The sequence below is a fragment of the Giraffa tippelskirchi genome, chromosome 6 (genome assembly GCF_054371585.1).
Source record: "Giraffa tippelskirchi isolate mGirTip1 chromosome 6, T2T-mGirTip1v1.2.pri, whole genome shotgun sequence".
Lineage (NCBI taxonomy): Eukaryota > Metazoa > Chordata > Mammalia > Artiodactyla > Giraffidae > Giraffa > Giraffa tippelskirchi.
The window spans coordinates 140,629,340-140,648,714 of record NC_137280.1 but is presented as its reverse complement, the minus strand read 5'-3'; the positions used below and the strand labels follow the sequence as shown (position 1 = coordinate 140,648,714).

Here is a 19,375-nt window from a genome sequence, read left to right as displayed (position 1 = left end):
GGGATCATGTTGTTAGCAAGGCTGGGGGGAAACAGAACTCTCATGCTCCATTGGTAGAAGTAAAACTATGCAACTGTTCTGGAGAGAAATGTGTCAGTATGTGTTGAAATTAAGTGCATGACTAGCCTATAATTTAACAATCCTTTTTCTGGATATCCATACCTATTAAACTATTTCTCAAGTCCATGTCAGGACATGTATGAGGTTTTCTGTTCAAACATTTTTTTGTGTTAGCAGAGAGTTGGAGGCAAACTGAATGTTCATCCTTAAGAGAACAGATGACTATGTAGGGGATATGCCTACAATTATATATCATGCAGCAGTTAGAAACTCTAAGATAACTGTATATATGGTAATATAGCTATAGCTCAAGAACATCTGGTTGAGTAACAAGGAAGCAGAGTGAGATCTATATATATCAAAATATTTTGTGAATTTGAAAAATTGTATACAAAGCAATACTATGCATCTTTCAAGGATAGTTACATATTCAATGACATTTAATATGATAAAGAAAAATTGGGTAAGTATAGAGATATAAAGGAAAATCTGAGAAGGCTTAAAGTAATACTGTGTCTTAAACTGCAAAATGAACTCTACTCTGCACCTGTGAAAAAATACAGACATTCACACACAGAAAGAACATTTATTCATTCAACAAATACTCATTGAGCACTTGCATGAAGACAAAAAACAATCACCAAAACTTCACCATATAGAAAGAACCATTTTTGACATTTTGTATACCTATGCTGTTTTCTCTACCTCCTTCTCGTATTTCTGAATCTTTGACTAACAAAATTTTACTTTTCTGCCAAAACACATTTTCCCTTTTGAATAATACCATTCCTAGTGCTACAAAACTGGCTTTTTTCCTATCCTAAAAATGACCCATTCTCTTCATCATCATCATTTGCCTTGTATTTCTTGTGTCAAGTCATCATCTTCAAATAATTTACTTTCACATTCACCTCTAAATTTAGAATGGTCATAATTTCTTCCAAGCTTCCATTTATTTTCTTGGAGGTCACCATCGGTTACTTAATTTTAATCAACTGTTGTTTTCTCTGTTTAAATAAATCAGCATTTATTGTGTATATACCTTGATATGTAGCATGATGCCAGGATCTAGGTGCTGAGAATACAGGAAGATTTTAGTACAGTCCTTGTGTTCTGGGAGATCACACTTTAGTTGGAAAGTAAGTGTGCAAATGGAAAATCTTATGTGATGTTCTAATTACAGAGATCAGATATGACCAGGTTGCTACTGGAGCTCACGTGGGAACTTTTGGTTCAGGAGAACATTTTGGAGAAGATTCAGTCTGAGTGTTGAAGGGTGAACCAGCTAAATAACGTTAAGGAATTCTAGACAAGTAGTTCTCAAACATAGCTGCACATTTGGCTTTAAAAGTGCTCATGCCTAGGCTCCACCCCAGACCAATGAAATCACAGCGTCTGGGGTAGAAGCTGGGCATGTATTTGAGGTTCCTCTTGTGATTTGAAGGTGCAGCCAGATCTGAGAACCACAGATCTAGGCTGATAGAGGAACACGAGCAAGGCTAAAAGGCACAGAGTGGTAGGATATGTGGACAGCAAGTGTCAGAGCCTCTAATCCTGGACTGCCTTACTTCAAAGAATGTTTTAACCCCTCCTATTGCTGCTTCCACATGACCACAGTGGTGTTAAGACATGTGACATTATGCTGCAGTGAAAACAGTTTAGTGATTTAGAATAATACAATTTTGTTTGTATTTCTGTTTGCTTACACGGAGGGTCATAATGGAGGGGTTCCTGCTTGATGTCATTCTTGTCCTGGGACCCAAGCTTGTGAAGCTTTCACAGTTTCTAGCCAGTTTCTCTGTCAGGGGAGGGAGAATAGTGAGTTGTATGTCAATTTTTACAGGCTTCTATTATTTATTGGGAATACTGGGTTAGCTGCAAGGGGTACACATGCATGGTCTCTTGCTTTGGAGGAGTGCTCTACTAAACAAGGTGCTATTTGTTACTCAACTAACATCATTTTTTTCTCCTATTAGAACTCTAATACTTATTCAGGAAGCTAGCATATTCCATCCCTTGATCAGAAACCCTAAATTCCTACCCCAGTTTCAGAGGATGTCCCTGCTTTGTCTAAACCTGTCATAGACATCTCCTAGGTTGGATTAGAGAATGGACTGTAAACTTGTTCTGGATAAGAAGTGACAGAGGAAGTCTGCTTAGAAGGTCTTCCCTTCCCCAGTGAAAGTCACAAAACAATGATGTGAACCTGCTCTGACTCTCCTTTCCCCTTCCAAGCGATGAACTTGATGTCCAGAAGTACCTCAGCCCTGTTGTAACAATGTGGTAGTAAATTGATAGGGTGGAACATAAGGAAAAGAGCCTGGGTCCTTGGTATTTTTTAATCTATAGGTTGCCTGTATCCAGATCTCTTGTTGTGAGAGGAAAACCCTCTGTGTGTTTAGGCTTCTGTGAATTGGATTCTCTGTTGCTCACATTTGAATGGATCCTTAAGTGACTTGACTGACTATTTTGGTGACAAACATAAACAAATTCATATTTGTGGTAGAGTTCTTAGTCACTGCTGGTTCACCTCAACCACATCTGAAGAACTATACCCCATTCACAGCCCTCATTGCTCAACTACAAATGGAAAGGTTGTATTCTACCCAGTAGGGTCTTTCTTCTCATGGTCATGAATGACCCTGAGGTTATAACCACAGACCTGCCAGTGAACTACAACCTGAAGTCTGCCATGGGAAATAAGTGCTGGAGAGACTGGGATCCTCTTTCAGGGCTATGGAATTTATAATTGAGAGAATGGGTCACTGAGCTCAGAGGGCTGAGGTGAGGGTCTCAGAGAGGACTTGGGGGCTGGGATGTGTGATGTGGACCAGGAGCAAGCTGAGGCTCTGAGAAAACTGATGATGAAGAGTGGTTCAGAGAGGAGCAGGAAGAGAAGAGCAGAGCAAATGATGCCTTGGAAGTTCCTGTTGGGGTAGTGATTCCTGACCATGAGGGCCCTCGTCAGGAGTCACCTTGTTCCTGGGACAGGATGAGTGACCCACTGTCCTTGTCCTCAAGTAAACTCTAACTAATACACTAGGGAGCAAAAGCTATATTGTGAGTTAAACTTTTAACTTATTCAATCCCTCTTTATTTGCATACATAGTATAAAAGGTAATAATGCTTCTTGACAGGTTTGTAGTTGGGATTATATGTGAACAACACAGTACTTGGCACATAGTGGCAGCTGGGCAATATTACTTCCTTTCCATTTCCCTAATAATTATGGCTGTATGGAGCTAGAAAGGATTGCTTGGAAGAAAGACACAAGCAGAGGCTTGACCTCATGTATCAGGTTTTGGATGGATGGTAAATTAGTGATCTTTCCTTTGACTTTCATTTCCAAGATTCATGATTCTCCATGCCTCTGAACTAACCTCTCCCAGTCAACCAGTGTATTTTCTTTACTGTATCCTAGTCTCTACAAAAGAATGGATTAAATTATTGATTGTACTCATCGACTCAGATGCTGGACTGGATAGTTCCACAAAGGAAAGGCTGTTGAGCAGGCGGTGACAAGATACACACTGCAACAGGTCACTCTGTCTTCTGTGCCCTTCCAACACTATTGGAATAGCAGCTACTTGGATAATAATTAACACTTGTGAAGTGTTCACTATTTGCCTGGTAATCTGTCAAATGCTTTTCAAGGACCTTGTCGTTTAGTACTCACAGCAATTCAAGATGTAGGTACTATTATCTGCATTTTATTGTGGGATTATTGTGCACAGAGAGGTTAAGTAAATTGCTCATATCCACACAGATCATGTGTGGTCAAGATGGAATCCAGGCAGACTGATTTTTCACCCCTTGGAAATCACAGAAAGTACAGAAGCGATGCAAGTGTCACTGATGAGAGGAAGCTCGCCGAGGGGATCCTCATGGTTGATGATAAGCAGGAGAGGATACCCTTCTCCTCCTATTAAGAGAGCCCATAAAAACAGGCCCCTTCTCAAGTTAAAGTCATTTCCTGATCTCAAGAGTCATAGACTGTATAAGTTGGAAGAGATTTAGAGATCTTACAACTAGTCAGTTATTGAAAATTCTCTGAAATGTGAGATTCTCTCTCTTTTTTTTAATAAGATGCACTCTCAGGTTCAATTATAGTATTTAAAATATAGAAATCAACAATACTTCGATTAAAGGAAAAAATGATGAGTTCCTCTATGCTCTCCTGACACTGTCCATACCACTTCATATGGCTTTTCAGGCCCTTGGTGCCCTGATCTCAGCCTGTGTTCCAGTCTCCTCACTTGGCACTTCCACTTCTTTCTGATTTCAAGTCCAACCATAGTGACAAACACACACCCATCAGTTGTAATACTTGAACCGCTACAGGATCTCATTATTGGTCTACCCATAGCTCTGTTTTATATTTTTAGCTCTTTTTTTGTGTGTAGGAAACATTTAAGTTCTACTTTTATTTTTAAATAGTATAATACAGGTATTGAATGGTTTAAATAATATTATAAACACCTGAAAACCTGAAATTCATGTTAATCCAAAGTGCCTTGCAGCTATCACCACTGATAATCTCCTCTGCCTGAAATTCCTTCTATCCCACCCCAATCCTCTCCAATGTTCCTTAGTTGTAGACTTAGAGAGTGACCTTTACTCTCTCCTTCCACCTTTAAGACGGGGCTAGCATTCTTTTCTACCACTCCCAGTGTTCTGTCCTTTCCCTGTCACATCTTATCACACTGTGCTCTGTTGTCTGTTAACTTGCTTGTCTCCCACTAGGAAGCACTAGCCTGTGAGCTTATTGAAGACAAGAACATCTGGGTAACTCTGCAGCCTGGCACAAAGCAGAAACTCAATATACAGTTCAGAGGTTGAGAATTCTTTACTGTTGAGACAAGAGAGTAAACATTTTTGGCTGTGCAGGCCATGTTTTATCTGTTGAATTTACTCAACTGTGTGCACAGGTTTAGATGTATCACGACATGTGGGATCTTCCCGGCCTAGGTATCAAACCTATGTCTCTTGCATTGGCAGGTGGATTCTTTACCACTCAGTCACCAAGGGAAACCCTGGACTTTCTTCATTTTTGATGACCTTGAAAGCTTCGAGAAACATTTGTCAGAGGCTTTGTAGAACACCCCTCAATTTGGTTGTGTCTGATGGTGTGTTCTAGGGGGAGACTGCAGAAATAAAGCTCTATTTAGCTCATATCTCTCAAATGTCAACATGACTTACCTCTGTTGACATTGATCTTGACCGTCTGCCTCTGGCAGTGTTTGCCAGGTTTCTCCACTGTAAAGTTAGTTTGTTTTTCTCCCTCTTCTTGCAGCACTTTTTGGGAAGAAAATCACTGTGCCCAGCCCACATTTGAGGAGGAGGGGAGTTTTGCTTCACCTGTTTGAGGAGGGAGTATTTACATCAATTATTTGGTAGTCTTCTGTGTAGTAGATTTGTCTCTTCTCCCCCACATATGTATTGATTCAATTATTTATCAATGTGGACTCATAGTACTTTGGGGTGTAATGCAGTACTACTTTATTTTGTTGTTCAGATTGTTCCAGTTCTGGTCACTGGGAACTCTTCCTGTTGTCTCCTCTGTCCCTTTTATAATCCTATTGTTAAATTATGGATTTTTTTTAAACATTTCCTACTTCCTAGTATTGCAAGATGCTCTGGAGACTTTTAATATTTTTTTTCTTATGTCTGAAGTTCTTACGATAACATACTATTCTTGTGCAGTTCTTTTTATTCATGCGGGCTTCCCTCATAGCTCAGTTGGTAAAGAATCCACCTGCAATGCAGGAGACCCCAGTTCGATTCCTGGGTTGGGAAGACCCGCTGGAGAATTGATAGGCTACCCACTCCATTCTGGCCTGGAGAATTCCATGGGCTGTGCAGTCCATAGGGTTGCAAAGAGTCAGACATGACTGAGTGACTTTCACTTTCACTTTTTGTTCATAAAATTTAGCATTTGGTTGGCCATCCCAGTCTGTAGACTCATATCTTTTGGGTATCAGAATTAAGAAAAATATTTCTTTAGCAATTTCTTCTTCTGTATTTTCTATTTTAATATTTAGAATACCTCTAGCCATTTGGCTTTATAGATGGGTTATATTTTCTAGAAAATTTCCTTTATTTTTCAAACGTTCCATAAAATTTGGGGATAAGTATAAACTTTTTAATTTCTAAGAGTTCTTTCTTTTTCTAAGTTAACTTTTTCTTTTTTATTTTTAAAATTTATTTTTAATTGGATGATAACTGCTTTATAATGTTGTGTTGGCTTCTGCCATATAACGTTAATCAGTCATATATATATACATATATTCCTCCCTCTTGTACCCCTTCCCCACTTGCCATCCCACCCTTCTAGGTTGTCACTGAGCACAGGTTTGATTTCCCTGTGTTATACATCAATTTCCCACTAGCTATCTATTTTACATATGGTATTGAACATGTTTCAATGCTACTCTCTCAATTTATCCACTCCCTCTTTCTCTTGCAGTGTTCACAAGACTGTTCTTTATGTCTGGATCTCTATTCCTGCCCCTCAAATAAGTTAATCAGTACCATTTTTCTAGGTTTTGTGTATTTGCATTAATATATGATATTTGTTTTTCTTTTTCTGACTTAACTTCACTCTGTATAACTGGCTCTAGGTTATAGTTTCTCTGTTCCTTCTCTTTTTTTCTTGGATGAGACTAGCTTGGGGTTGTTTCTTTGTCTGCTTGGTTTCTTCTACTCCCTCTGATGTTTTTTTATCTTTTTCATACTGAGTATTTTCCTGAAAAGTTTGGAGATCCTTGGTTGTCTGTTCATATCTTAAAGTGATGGCCTAAACACTAATTAGGACAGATGCATGCATGACTGAGATTCATGCTCTGATGACTTTATTGAAGTGAGATTGGGTGATATTCTTGAGGGGCACAGAAATCTCAGTATCCTTGAGTGTTTTATTCAGACCATTCAGTTTATTCAGAGAATACATTCCCCGGGTTCTTAGAAATGGGGTGGGAAAGGATTCCACAGTTTAGTGAGCATTCAGTGGAAAGATTTTCTCGGAATCACTCTATTACTATCCTTTTCCCCCTGTTCTGGCTTCTCTGAGTCCAAACTTCACCCAAGATTTCTATTTTCACTAATCTTGCAGTGTGAGAAATTTGAAGGGTTAAGTTCATTTGGTTGGTTTCAATCAAAAGAGATTTTTTTAAAACGCTGGAACATTTTAACATTTTAACATTCTTATCCAATAGCAAAGAAAAGCAATGTGAAAGAATGCTCAAACTACCATACAATTGCACTCATCTCACGTGCTAGCAAAGTAATGCTGAAAATCCTTCAAGTTATACTTCAACAGTACATGACTGAGAACATTCAGATGTCCGCTGGATTTCAAAAAGGCAGAGGAACTAGAAATCAAATTGACAACATCCATTGGATCATAGAAAAAGCAAGGGAAATTGAGAAAACCATATACTTCTGCTTCATTGACTACACTAAAGCCTATGACTGTCTGGATCACAACAAACTGGGGAAAACTCTTAAAGAGATGGGAATACCAGACCACCTTGCCAGCTTTCTGAGAAACCTGTATGCAAGTCAAGAAGCAACAGTTAGAACCGTACATAGAATAAAAGACTGGATCAAAATTTGGAAAGGAATACATCAAGGCTGTGTATTGTCACCCTGCTTATTTAACTTACATGCAGAGTACATCATGCGAAATGTTGGGCTAGATTAAGCACAAGCTGCAATCAAGAATGCCAGGAGAAATATCAACAACCACAGATATGCAGACGTTACCACTCTAATGGCAGAAAGTGAAGAGGAACAAAAGAGCCTCAGTTCAGTTCAGTTCAGTCCAGTCGCTCGGTCGTGTCCGACTCTTTGCAACCCCATGAACCGCAGCACACCAGGCCTCCCTGTCCATCACCAATTCCTGGAGTTTACCCAAACTCATGTCCATTGAGTCGGTGATGCCATCCAACTATCTCATCCTCTGTCATTCCCTTCTCCTCCTGCCCTCAATCTTTCCCAGCATCAGGGTCTTTTCAAATGAGTCAGCTCTTTGTATCAGGTGGCCAAAGTATTGGAGTTTCAGTTTCAACATCAGTCCTTCCAATGAACACCCAGGACTGATCTCCTTTAGGATGGACTGGGTGGATCTCCTTGCAGTCCAAGAGACTCTCACGAGTCTTGTCCAGCTCCACAGTTCAAAAGCATCAATTCTTCGGCACCCAGCTTTCTTTATAGTCCAACTCTCACATCCATACATGACTACTGGAAAAACCATAGCCTTGACTAGACAGACCTTTGTTGACAAAGTAATGTCTCTGCTTTTTAATATGCTGTCTACATTGGTCATAACTTTCCTTCCAAGGAAAGAGCCTCTTGATGAGTATGAAAGAGGAGAGCGAAAAAGTTGACTTAAAACTCAACATTCAAAACATGAAGATCATGGCATCTGGTCCCATCACTTCATGGCAAATAAATGGGGAAAAAGTGGGAAAAGTGGTAGATTTTCTTTTTGGGGGTTCCAAAACCACTGCAGATGGTGACTGCAGCCATGAATATAAAGACACTAGCTCCTTGGCAGAAACTATGACAAAATTAGCCAGCATATTAAAAAGCAGAGACATCACTTTGCTGACAAAGATTCAGATAGTCAAAGCTATGGTCTTTCCAGTAGTTATGTACAGATGTAAGAGTTGGACCATAAAGAAGCCTGAGCACCGAATAGATGCTTTCAAATTCTGGTGCTGGAGAAGACTGATTTGCTGTTGCTAGACAGCAAAGAAATCAAACCTGTCAATCCTAAAGGAAATCAACCTTGAATATTCATTAGAAGGACTAATGCTGAAGCTGAATCTCCAATACTTTGACCACCTGATGTAAGAGCTGACTCATTGGAGAAGACCCTGATGCTGGGAAAGACTGAAGGCAGGAGGAGAAGGGGACAACAGAGGATGAGATAGTTGAATGATACCACCGACTTAATGGACATGAATTTGAGCAAACTCTGGGTGATAGTGAAGGACAGGGAAGCCTGGAATGCTGCAGTCCATGGGATCACAAAGAGTCTGACATGACTTAGCAGCTGAACAAATTCCTTCTCTATAGCTAGATAGGATCTGCCACTGATATACTTGGTCTCATGGTGCATTGCCCTAAGGGTCACAGATCAAAGGAATGTATAGTGATTAAAATCAGGAGCTTTGGGATCAGAAAGTCTTGGCTTGAGTTCTGTTTCTGAAAATTTTGCTATCAATGCCAATTACTTGGCTCTCTTAAGCATTACTTTCTGCATCTATTAAATGAGAAAATAGTATTATCTCTTTCTTAGGGTTGTGAGAATTAAATAATACTTTTATATCATGTACTAGAATACCAGGGATGTAATTAAGCATTCAATAACTAATGATGATGAGATAAATATACTTTAGAAAACACATCTGGTTGGTGAGCATTGATTGGATTCCTCACCTAACTGATTCTGTGGTCCTGGACATATTGTTGAATCCATAGAATCCAGAGGGTAAGAAATATTATGAAATTTAAGCCCTGAAATCTGGTTCATGAATTGTATTGTATGCTCTTCCGCATCAAGCTATTTCACTAAGAAATGGTAGAAATGGGCCCCGACCTTGGGCTTCTTTGTTACCTGAGGCTGCCTGGTAGCTATCACCACATGCTTCCTCTATTGAACCTCTTCTTTCTTTATTCAAAAAAAACCCTAATGGTGTTTTTGGCTTAAGGGATGGTTGATGGCAGTTGTGATTTTATTTCTCTATTATCAGGTCAAAGGGCCCAAGGACCTGGGTAAGGGAGAACTCAGGATGATAGCAGACCCAAATTCCCATCTAACTTCGTTTTGGCTTTCACAAGGAGTCTGTGTGTGAACTACTGCCAGTGGGGAGAGTTAATTGCATTCAATTATGAGCTGCACAGTAGCCAGGAAGACCATGAGTGATGCAGTTTACAAGTGTGCACATACACAGCGTAGGTGCTCACGTACATGTGAAAAACCCATTACATGAGTGGACAAGTGCACATCCACACCACCACTCCACGTGCCTATTACACATAATAATAACCAGGAGAAAATTGCTTAGCACATTTCATCATACATCCCAGATTGAGGAAGGCCCTTCAGGATGGGGAAAGGGAAGATAATGAGGCAAAAAGAGAAATGAAACTTCAAGGTCCTGCCCTATCAGCGTTAACAGGAGTGTAAGGAATGGAATTTGAACAGACAGACAGACTCCTGGGGCCTGCCAACAGCCAAAATGTTCAAAAGACCTCTGGTTCTCTGGCTGGTAATTGAACTCAGGCAGCTTTGTCTGAGTAAGAGTTCTCAGTCCTCCCATCAGGAGTCCCTGGAGGCTTGGCTCCCTGGGATGAATTTCCATGGATGATCTGTAAAGCAGAAGCTCACTGCATTCCTGCATCCACTCACTTTCTTTACTTTGGAGCCACTCCCTCTCTTTGTGACACAGGGTTTTTCCTGAGATTTATTTGGGAATATTCAGTTCAGTTCAGTTAAGTCGCTCAGTCATGTCTGACTCTTTGCCACCCCATGGACTACAACATTTCAGGCCTCCGTGTCCATCACCAACTACAGGCGTTTACTCAAACTCATGTCCATTGAGTTGGTGATGCCATCCAACTATCTCATCCTCTGTTGTCCCCTTCTCCTCCTGCCTTCAATCTTTCCCAGCATCAGGGTCTTTTCAAATGAGTCAGCTCTTCACGTCAGCTGGCCAAAGTATTGGAGTTTCAGCTTCAACATCAGTCCTTCCAATGAATATTCAGAACTGATCTCCTTTAGGATGGACTGGGTGGATCTCCTTGCAGTCCAAGGGACTCTCAAGAGTCCTGTCCAGCACCACAGTTCAAAAGCATCAATTCTTCAGCACTCAGCTTTCTTTATAGTCCAACTCTCACATCCATACCTGACTACTGGAAAAATCATAGCTTTGACTAGACGGACTTTTGTTGGCAAAGTAATGTCTCTGCTTTTTTATATGCTGTCTAGGTTGGTCATAAATTTTCTTCCAAGGAGCAAGCGTCTTTTTATTTCATGGTTGCAGTCAGCATCTGTAGTGATTTTGGAGCCCCCCAAAATAAAGTCTGTCGCCGCTTCCACTTTTTCCCCATCTATTTACCATGAAGTGATGGGACCAAGATGCCATGATCTTAGTTTTCTGACTGTTGAATTTTCAGACACCTTTTTCACTTTCCTCTTTCACTTTCATCAAGAGGCTCGTTAGTTCTTCTTCGCTTTCTGCCATAAGGGTGGTATTATCTGCATATCTGAGGTTATTAATATTTCTCCTGGCAACCTTGATTCCAGCTTGTGCTTCTTCCAGCCCAACATTTCTCATGGTGTACTCTGTGTATAAGTTAAATAAACAGGGTGACAATATACAGCCTTGACATACTCGTTTCCCTATTTGAAACCAGTGTGTTGTTCCATGTCCAGTTCTAACTGTTGCTTCGACAGTTAGAAATCTGACTTGCATACAGATTTCTCAGGAGGCAGGTCAGGTGGTCTGGAATTCCCATCTCGTTAAGAATTTTCCATAGTTTGTTGTGATCCACACAGTCAAAGGCTTTGGCATAGTCAATAAAGCAGAAGTAGATGTTTTTCTGGAACTCTCTTGCTTTTTTGATGATCCAACAGATGTTGGCAATTTGATCTCTGGTTCCTCTGCCTTTTCTAAATCCAGCTTGAACATCTGGAAGTTCATGGTTCATGTACTGTTGAAGTCTGGCTTGGAGAATTTTGAGAATTACTTTGGTAGCTTGTGAGATGAGTGCAATTGTGTGGTAGTTTGAGCATTCTTTGGCATTGTCTTTCTTTGGGATTGGAATGAAAACTGACCTTTTCCAGTCCTATGGCTACTGCTGAGTTTTCCAAATTTGCTGACATATTGAGTGCAGCACTTTCACAGCATCATCTTTTAGGATTTGAATGAGCTCTACTGGAATTACATCACCTCCACTAGCTTTGTTTGCAGTGATGCTTCCTAAGGCCCGCTTGACTTCACATTCCAGGATGTCTGGCTCTAGGTGAGTGATCACAACATCATGATTATCAGGGTCATGGCCAGATAAATTTATCTGGGTATTTTAGGGTGATGATATTTATGTTCATAACAGAAATGGTAATTTAAGGCACAGAGACAAGGGGTCAGATAACATGGCGAAAAGAAATGTCCTTTGCAGGTGATACTAGCAGAGTGTTCTAGCAGAGGAATTTGTTCTGCTAAGAGCTCTTACTATAATCTTTATTTTCTCTTTATTTATAGGAATTTTCGTTTGCTTCTTGGTTTGTTTTATTTTCCCCGAGGTCAAGATTCAAGGTGAGCTTTACGTTTTCTTTTGGACAACGCAAATGTACGCACTCAGTGTGGACTGGTACAGACCCTCACATCCTGATGCTATAAGGTGGGATACTCTGGGCTGAGCTGAAGTCACATCTTGGTTATTATCCTTTGACGACTATGGCCCTTCCAGGTTAGAAAGGAGGGACCTGGATAGGACCAGTTTTAACAATCCATGACCCTAGGACTAGACAGTATCTAATGTCCCTTGCAGTTTAAACAGTTCATAGTTTCTGCACATGAATCCTTCAGATGTGCTGTGTGGGAAAACACCTGTATTCCAAGAAAAATTAGCCTTTGTCCTACTGTTCTCTCTGCCTTTCTTTCCTCTATAACTCTATGCATCCCGAGGTCTCCACCTAAGTCAGGCTTTTCCTGACCACCCATAGTCTCCAGACTGGTTTAAATGTTTCTGCTGTGAGTTCCTGTCCTCCCTGGAGTCCCCCACTTTAGAGAACTTGCCACCCCACAGTAATGACTCCTTTAACTACCTCTCTTCCAAGATACCCTATGGGAGTTAATAGAATGAAAGCAGTTCTTGTCACTTTCTTTACCATTGTTTTTCCTGGTCTATATATTATTCTTGAGCTAGAGGCGTGAAGGGTTTGGTGATGCAGATAGTTGCTATGGCCACCTTTCCCACTATTGGCTGGATACTGATTAAATGGGCATCTCCAACCCTACCTGAAGAAGGCAGTGCCTGGTTGATGACTGCTTTTATTTGGTGCCTTTTCTAAAAGACAGGTTTTGAAGTCAGTGACTACTCAGACTCATCAAGCATCAGAGGTGAGAGTGCTCTTGAATGATGTCAAATTAGCCTGCACCAGGGACTGAGGATCCTTGATCTCTCTCCCTAATGGGACTGGCATCTCAGGAGGAAAGGTCTTGCTAGCCATATGTATAATAAGCTTCTCAGGTGAGTCTCATACCCTCTAAAATTTAAGAACTGATGTGAATGCTTCCAGTAAGAGAACTTTCATAAGCATTAGTGTATTTTTCTCTCAAAGCAACTTTGTGAGATAGAAGGTATTATTTGGATTTGATGAAGATAAATGATGCCAATCCAAGTCTTTGCTTTTCATGCCTGATATAACCAGCTGGTAATATTATTTTATAAAATACTGGTTGACTTCAATACTCTATGACATCTTCAATACTCTATGAGTTCTAAGCTCAGTTGAAACTAATGATAAGTTTCTGGTCCATTAGAGTTAGTGGAAATTTGGCATATTTAAGAAAGGGTGTTATTATAGTGATGCTAATTCAGATGTTTAGGGGGTGAGTGGTTTTGACATGAATCAATCTTTAATATCTGAAAGAGACTACATTTTCACCCTATATTATAGTTTTTGAGCTTGCTTTTTTTAGATTTTGATTGTTATTGTTGAAAGAACACCATGAATAAGTTCAACTATCTTCACACAGTATCAACTGTACAATAAGCTATTGATAACTATGGGTACAATGTCTGCAGCAAATTACTAGAACTTATTCATCTTGCTTAACTTAAATGTTATGTTTAGACTCACTTTTAATGGGCTTGTTCATTTACTCATTAATGTTGTGTTTTGGGAATACTTATTATGTACAGGAGACTGTGGTAGGTATTAGATTAGTAGCAGAGAACAACATAAATTCCAGCTTTTTGCTCATGGAGCTTATAGTGTACTAGGACAAATAGACATAAAATAATAATTTGTCACTTTCAAAGATTACTCTAGCCACTCTGTGAAGAATAAGTTGGATAGGCCAAGACTAGAATTAAGAAACCCAGTTTTCATGAACATTTGAAGGTCCAAGTTGTGGACCAGATGTGACAGCCAAAACACAGAGAAATGGATGGATGCCAGCTTTATCTGTGGTGGTTCCCTCTTCCTCCACCTCCATTTGGTACCAGACATATCTTCTATTGGTTACAGCCCCCACAACCACTCACAGAACAACCAGCCACTGCCCAACCACCACCACCACCACCACCACCACCACCACTGCAGAGATGATGCCCACAGCTGTGTTTCCAACAACAGTCATGACTACACCTGACCTCACAACCACAAAACCACTTCAGATGAGAACTACAGCTGCGCTCGCAGCCATGGCCTCCACATACTTCTGACAGCATCAAGCTCCCTTCCTGAGGAAGACATGACACTGCTGACCCTTGAGCCTTCCACCGAACGGCCCGTTCTCACCGCAGGTACCTGGCTCACTTGGCCATTCTTTTCCTTCTGCTGCTCAGATATACCTGGATCACTTGGAAGAAGTTTCTCCTACTGAATGGGGCAGCTCAGCAACTTACTCTAGGGTCTATGTGTGTACGTATATGTGTACGAGTTTGCCAGGGCTGTCATAACAAACACCACAGACTGGGCAGCTTAAACAACAAAAGTTTACTTCTCACAATTCTCGAGGCAAGAAGTCTGAAACCAAGAGGTCAGCAGAGTTGGTTTCTTCTGAGGCCTTTCTCCTTGATGTCTGCCTTCTCCCTGTGTCTCCACGTGATCTTTCTTCTTTGTGTGTCTTTGTTCTAATTTCCTCTTTTTGTGAGAACATCAGTCATATTCAAGTAGAGCCCATCCATATAACATCATTTTTACCTTAATTATCCCTTTTAATGTGCAGTCTCCAAATGTAGTCACATTCAAGGTCCTAGGTGTCAGGGCTTGAACAAATGAATTTGTGGGTGGGGGTCACACAATTCATCACGCAACTGTGTGTGTGTGTGTGTGTGTGTGTGTGTGTGTGTGTGTGTGCATAGTTTCATCAAATTGTTCTTTTACATTACTTTATGGTTTCCTTTTGTTTGTTGCTATTTTTTTTGACCTTTGCACTTTTGAAAAGTCAACATTTGGGGTTCTCCAATTGACCTCCTTCCAGGAGACTTAGAGACACTTAGTAAAGAACCAGGAAATGTTACCCTGGGTCAGAAGAGTTCCACCCTGTCAGGGCTCAATTGTTTACTTAATTGAGGAAAGACCTCTAGATGCCTTAAAATATCCCTTGATGAACTGATTCTACTTGTTTCTCCTTCCTTCCTTTCTTTCTCTCCCTCCCCTTCTCCCCCTCTGTCTCTCTCTATTCTTCCTCTGTCCCTCCCTTCCTCCTGAAACCTTCTTAATACTGTATCTTGGAACTCTCACTGAGTCACTAGCTCCATTAATTATGGGGACTTATCAGAGCTCTCACCATCTTTCAACCTCTGATTCTGAGGTAAGATTTTCAGAAAAGAATCATGAGATAGCTTGAAGATTTAGGCATTTTGGCTGCCTCAATAGGGCCTGGATTAATTTAAACAACTTTATAGTATTGACTTGGGTAATTTCATTATACTATGAGTAGTGACCTAAGGTCCATGAACCCTAAGCCAACTTTTATACGTAAATTTTATTCCTTTGATCTTTAAAATCATCATCTTAGAATACAACATTTGCAGTTTTTCATCTAGATTCTAAAAATTACTTAAAATCATTGGAAAAAAAATTAAAGTAAATATAGAAGAGTAAAAATACAACTATAAAAATAGTTCCAAATCCCACCATTCGGCACAAATACTTTTTAACTGCCTTTATCAAACTTGTCTCTCGTCCAGAATCAGAAAGTGTCCTCCCCAGGACCTCTCAGAGAAGCACAGAGGCGATTTCGGGAGACATTGCCTTTGCTTACATCCAAGGGTGCGTGGATGTGGTTCTCTTTCTTTCCTCTCCCCTTAGATTGAGGGGAAACACTGAACAGAGTGTCACCGAGTCAGATGACTGGAGACAACTTTTGGGTCCTGTGAGCCATGAAGCCCTCCTGCGACACACTGGTGTCAAGACTGTGTTTGTGGCTCATTCCTCCCTATGGATCTTAGGGAGTAAGAGAGACCATTGACCTTGATTCATTTGTGCAGTTCTCCATGGTAGATCATCTCTAGAATATTTCCCTGTCCACTCTAGGCTGGGTGGAGCTCGACTATCTCATCCCATTTCCAAATACACTTGTCTTCTTCCTTGAAGCCCCAGAGGGTGAACTCACTAGACCCCTTGACTCTGTACAGTGGAAGGAGCATTCTTTCATTCATTTGTCCTTTCCTCCCTCTAGCCAGGCTTCTTTAGGTGTTTACTAGGGCCCAGGGGCAGAGAATATCCTGAAAATAATTTACATCCTTGAAGGTGCTAGAGGGGCCTGCCTGGGTTTGATTATCAGCTGCTACTACTTTTCCCTAGGGGTCTCTGGCCTCTGTTGTGTAACCTCATGCACATAAAATTTAGATGAGTGCCTGGCTAGCTAGTAGACATACAAAAGGTAGCTGTTACCTTAGTGAAGCTTATAATCAAGAAGAGGAAAACAGACTTCTATGAGGTAAGTAAATCAATGCTTGTGAGAGTAGAATGTAGGGGGCCGTGAAATAGAGTGGTTCATGTGTGTGTTCTGGTGTCCACTGCATGATGCCTCTTCTCTGCTGTGTGATTTTGGCAAAGTTTCTTAATCTCTCTGGGCCTTGGCTTCCTCACTGGTCAAATGGGAATAATGAAACCCCAATCTTTGTCTCTTTCTGGGGATTAAATGCGAGAGTGTACATAGATCACATAGATCAGTGTCTGCCATGTATGAAAGAAAAGGTTTAATCAGTAAACCTTTGATCTTTTTTTTTTTTTTTTAATGACAGAAGTCAGTTTAGGGCAACTGTGGGGCCCCCCAGACAGGAAGACAGGCATTTACCTAAGTTTGTTTTCTCTTTCTTTTCTCCCCCCAATGTCTAAAGTTGGGGTTCTTCAGTTGAAATCCCAGACTTTGATGCAGGAAGTGAATGACTTGGTGACTTCTGAGTCAGGATGTAGGGGGACTGTGAGGGATTTGCCTTTGGCCATGGGAACAGTCTGTCATCTGCCTGCTTGTCTGCTTGTCTTGGATTCTGCTCTTTGGGTAGCACTGTGGTCACGGCCTACATCCTCCTCCAAGCTGGGATGAGAGTGAAACAGGCAAAAAGCATCAGCGCTGGCTCCTTCCCTTCTCTGCCTCATTTCTGAAACCAGTCTTGGGATCTAAAGCTAGGACTGCTAGTAGGAAAAACCCACATTCATCTTTCAAAATGTTACTAATTTATTTTAAATTATATAGACAGTTCAAAAACGTATTTTTGTTAGAGATAAATTTTTTAAAATGTAGAAATAGCGTGTTCTTTGACTCCCTGTCTTTAATCTCAGTTCCTCCCCGGATTAATGACTGATATTAGTTGAAGGTGATCACTGTTCAGATCTTTTCCTAGTCTCTTATGTATGGAGTTATAGAAATATACAGCATTATGTGTAAAGTTTTGAAATATACTTTCAGCTTTCTGCATGTTTATTCACCTAACTTTATACATTGGACCATTTTCTTTATTGGTCTATGTAGACCTTCATCACTATGTTAAATTGCTGTGTAGTCTTTTGCACTTCCCTGGTGGCTCAGCAATAAGGAATACACCTGCAATGCAGGAAACACAGGAGACGCAGTTTCGATCCCTGGGTCAGAAAGATCCCCTGGAGGAGAAAATGGGTTGCCTTTTCCAGTATTCTTGCTGGGAAAAATCCCATGGATAGAGGAGACTGGCAGGCTACAGTCCAAGGGGTCGCAAAGATTCAGACAGGACTGAGCGACTGGGCAGGCACGCTGCCTCACCCAGGCCATTTTTTTTACTATGAATACTTATAGTATCCATTGCCCATTGAGGGGCACTTAGTTGTTCCAAAGCTTCGTTCTTAAATAATCTACACTGAGCATCCTTGAAGGTATCTCTTTAAGTGATTAAGCAAGTGTGTCTCTAGCTAGGGCAATGACCAAGAAGGAGAAATGCTAGGTTCAAAGAAATGTGTGCTTTTAAATTTAATATCTTTTATAAAATTTTTCTCCTGATAATTTCATTTCACTTGATAAACCCTGGGAGAGAGAACACTTGTGACCATACCCATAGGTGGCACTGTTGAAGAGGAGGTCTCTTGGTCCCTTTGTGACATCTACTCAACTAGGGTTTACTGAGCACAGATCATGTGCTGGTGTGGGGTCAACTGTTCCCAGGGGCCATGTCATTCAACAATCCCTCTTAGCAAAGCTTCTATCTCTCTTTGACATAGCTTTCGCAAGGCTGCATAGCTCTTGGTTGCCAGATCCAGGAAGTCTTGCTCTGATTCCATACTTTTAGATATTATTTTATTTTGCCTTATCTTCCAGTCTGAAATAAAACATCATATTTTTGTCATTGACCTTCCGTTCCCCCTATGGTATTTGTAATGAAACATTTATAATCCATAGTGAGGATTTAGGTAGGTGTTAGCTGTTGTATAAGTGTTTTAACGTGTATTCTCTTATTTACAAATCACAATGACCTTCTAGCCAGGTACAAATATTATTCCTACTTTACAAGTAAAGATATGGAGGATCAGAGAGTTTATTAGAGAAGCTAACAAATACTGAAGTCTGTCTTTGTTTCAACATTATACATTTTACGTGTATTAGCTCCTTTGGTTTTTCACAAAATATTATGAGGTATATATATCATTATCGCTTACATTTTAGAATCCATGAGGGTTATACAACTTGTCTGATAGATGATAGACCTTGATTTAACTCATGTCTTCTCGATTTTGGTGCCATTCTGACATCATGCCACAGTGCCCCTGACCCATCTACCCTCTGGAACCACTTATTGAATAAAACTTATTCATTTGCATAAAAATGCTTTCAATCTATTCAGAGAACCTGCATGCCTCTGTGGGATTTTTCTTGCCTTGGCTAAATATTCCCAATTCCTTCCTAGTTTCTTCATTTAGTTTTTGGGTGGCAAGTGGATGGCTGAAGGCCACTTTAAACATAAACACACACACACACATACAATTGTGTATGTATAAAAGTCTAGAACTCTTATTAGATTTTCCAAGAATTCTGCAAAGCCCCAAATGATTAGGAACCTAATTCAAACACAAACAAACAGCAATAACAACAACACA

General features: G+C 40.4%; 1 protein-coding gene across 2 annotated transcripts in view; it reads left to right on the top strand.

Annotated features, from left to right (window-relative positions):
* The window catches only part of LOC145510102 (hepatitis A virus cellular receptor 1-like), a 69,935-nt gene that overhangs the window by 22,011 nt on the left and 28,549 nt on the right, over positions 1 to 19,375 (top strand). Inside the window, exons 7-9 of one of the 2 annotated variants that reach the window (XM_081500440.1) lie at positions 12,333 to 12,471; positions 13,152 to 13,323; positions 14,327 to 14,604. The gene's annotated coding sequence lies outside the window, so the exon portion shown is untranslated. Of the gene's footprint in view, positions 1 to 12,332; positions 12,472 to 13,147; positions 13,324 to 14,326; positions 14,605 to 19,375 lie in introns of both variants that reach the window. The other variant, XM_081500441.1, reaches the window with a different exon arrangement.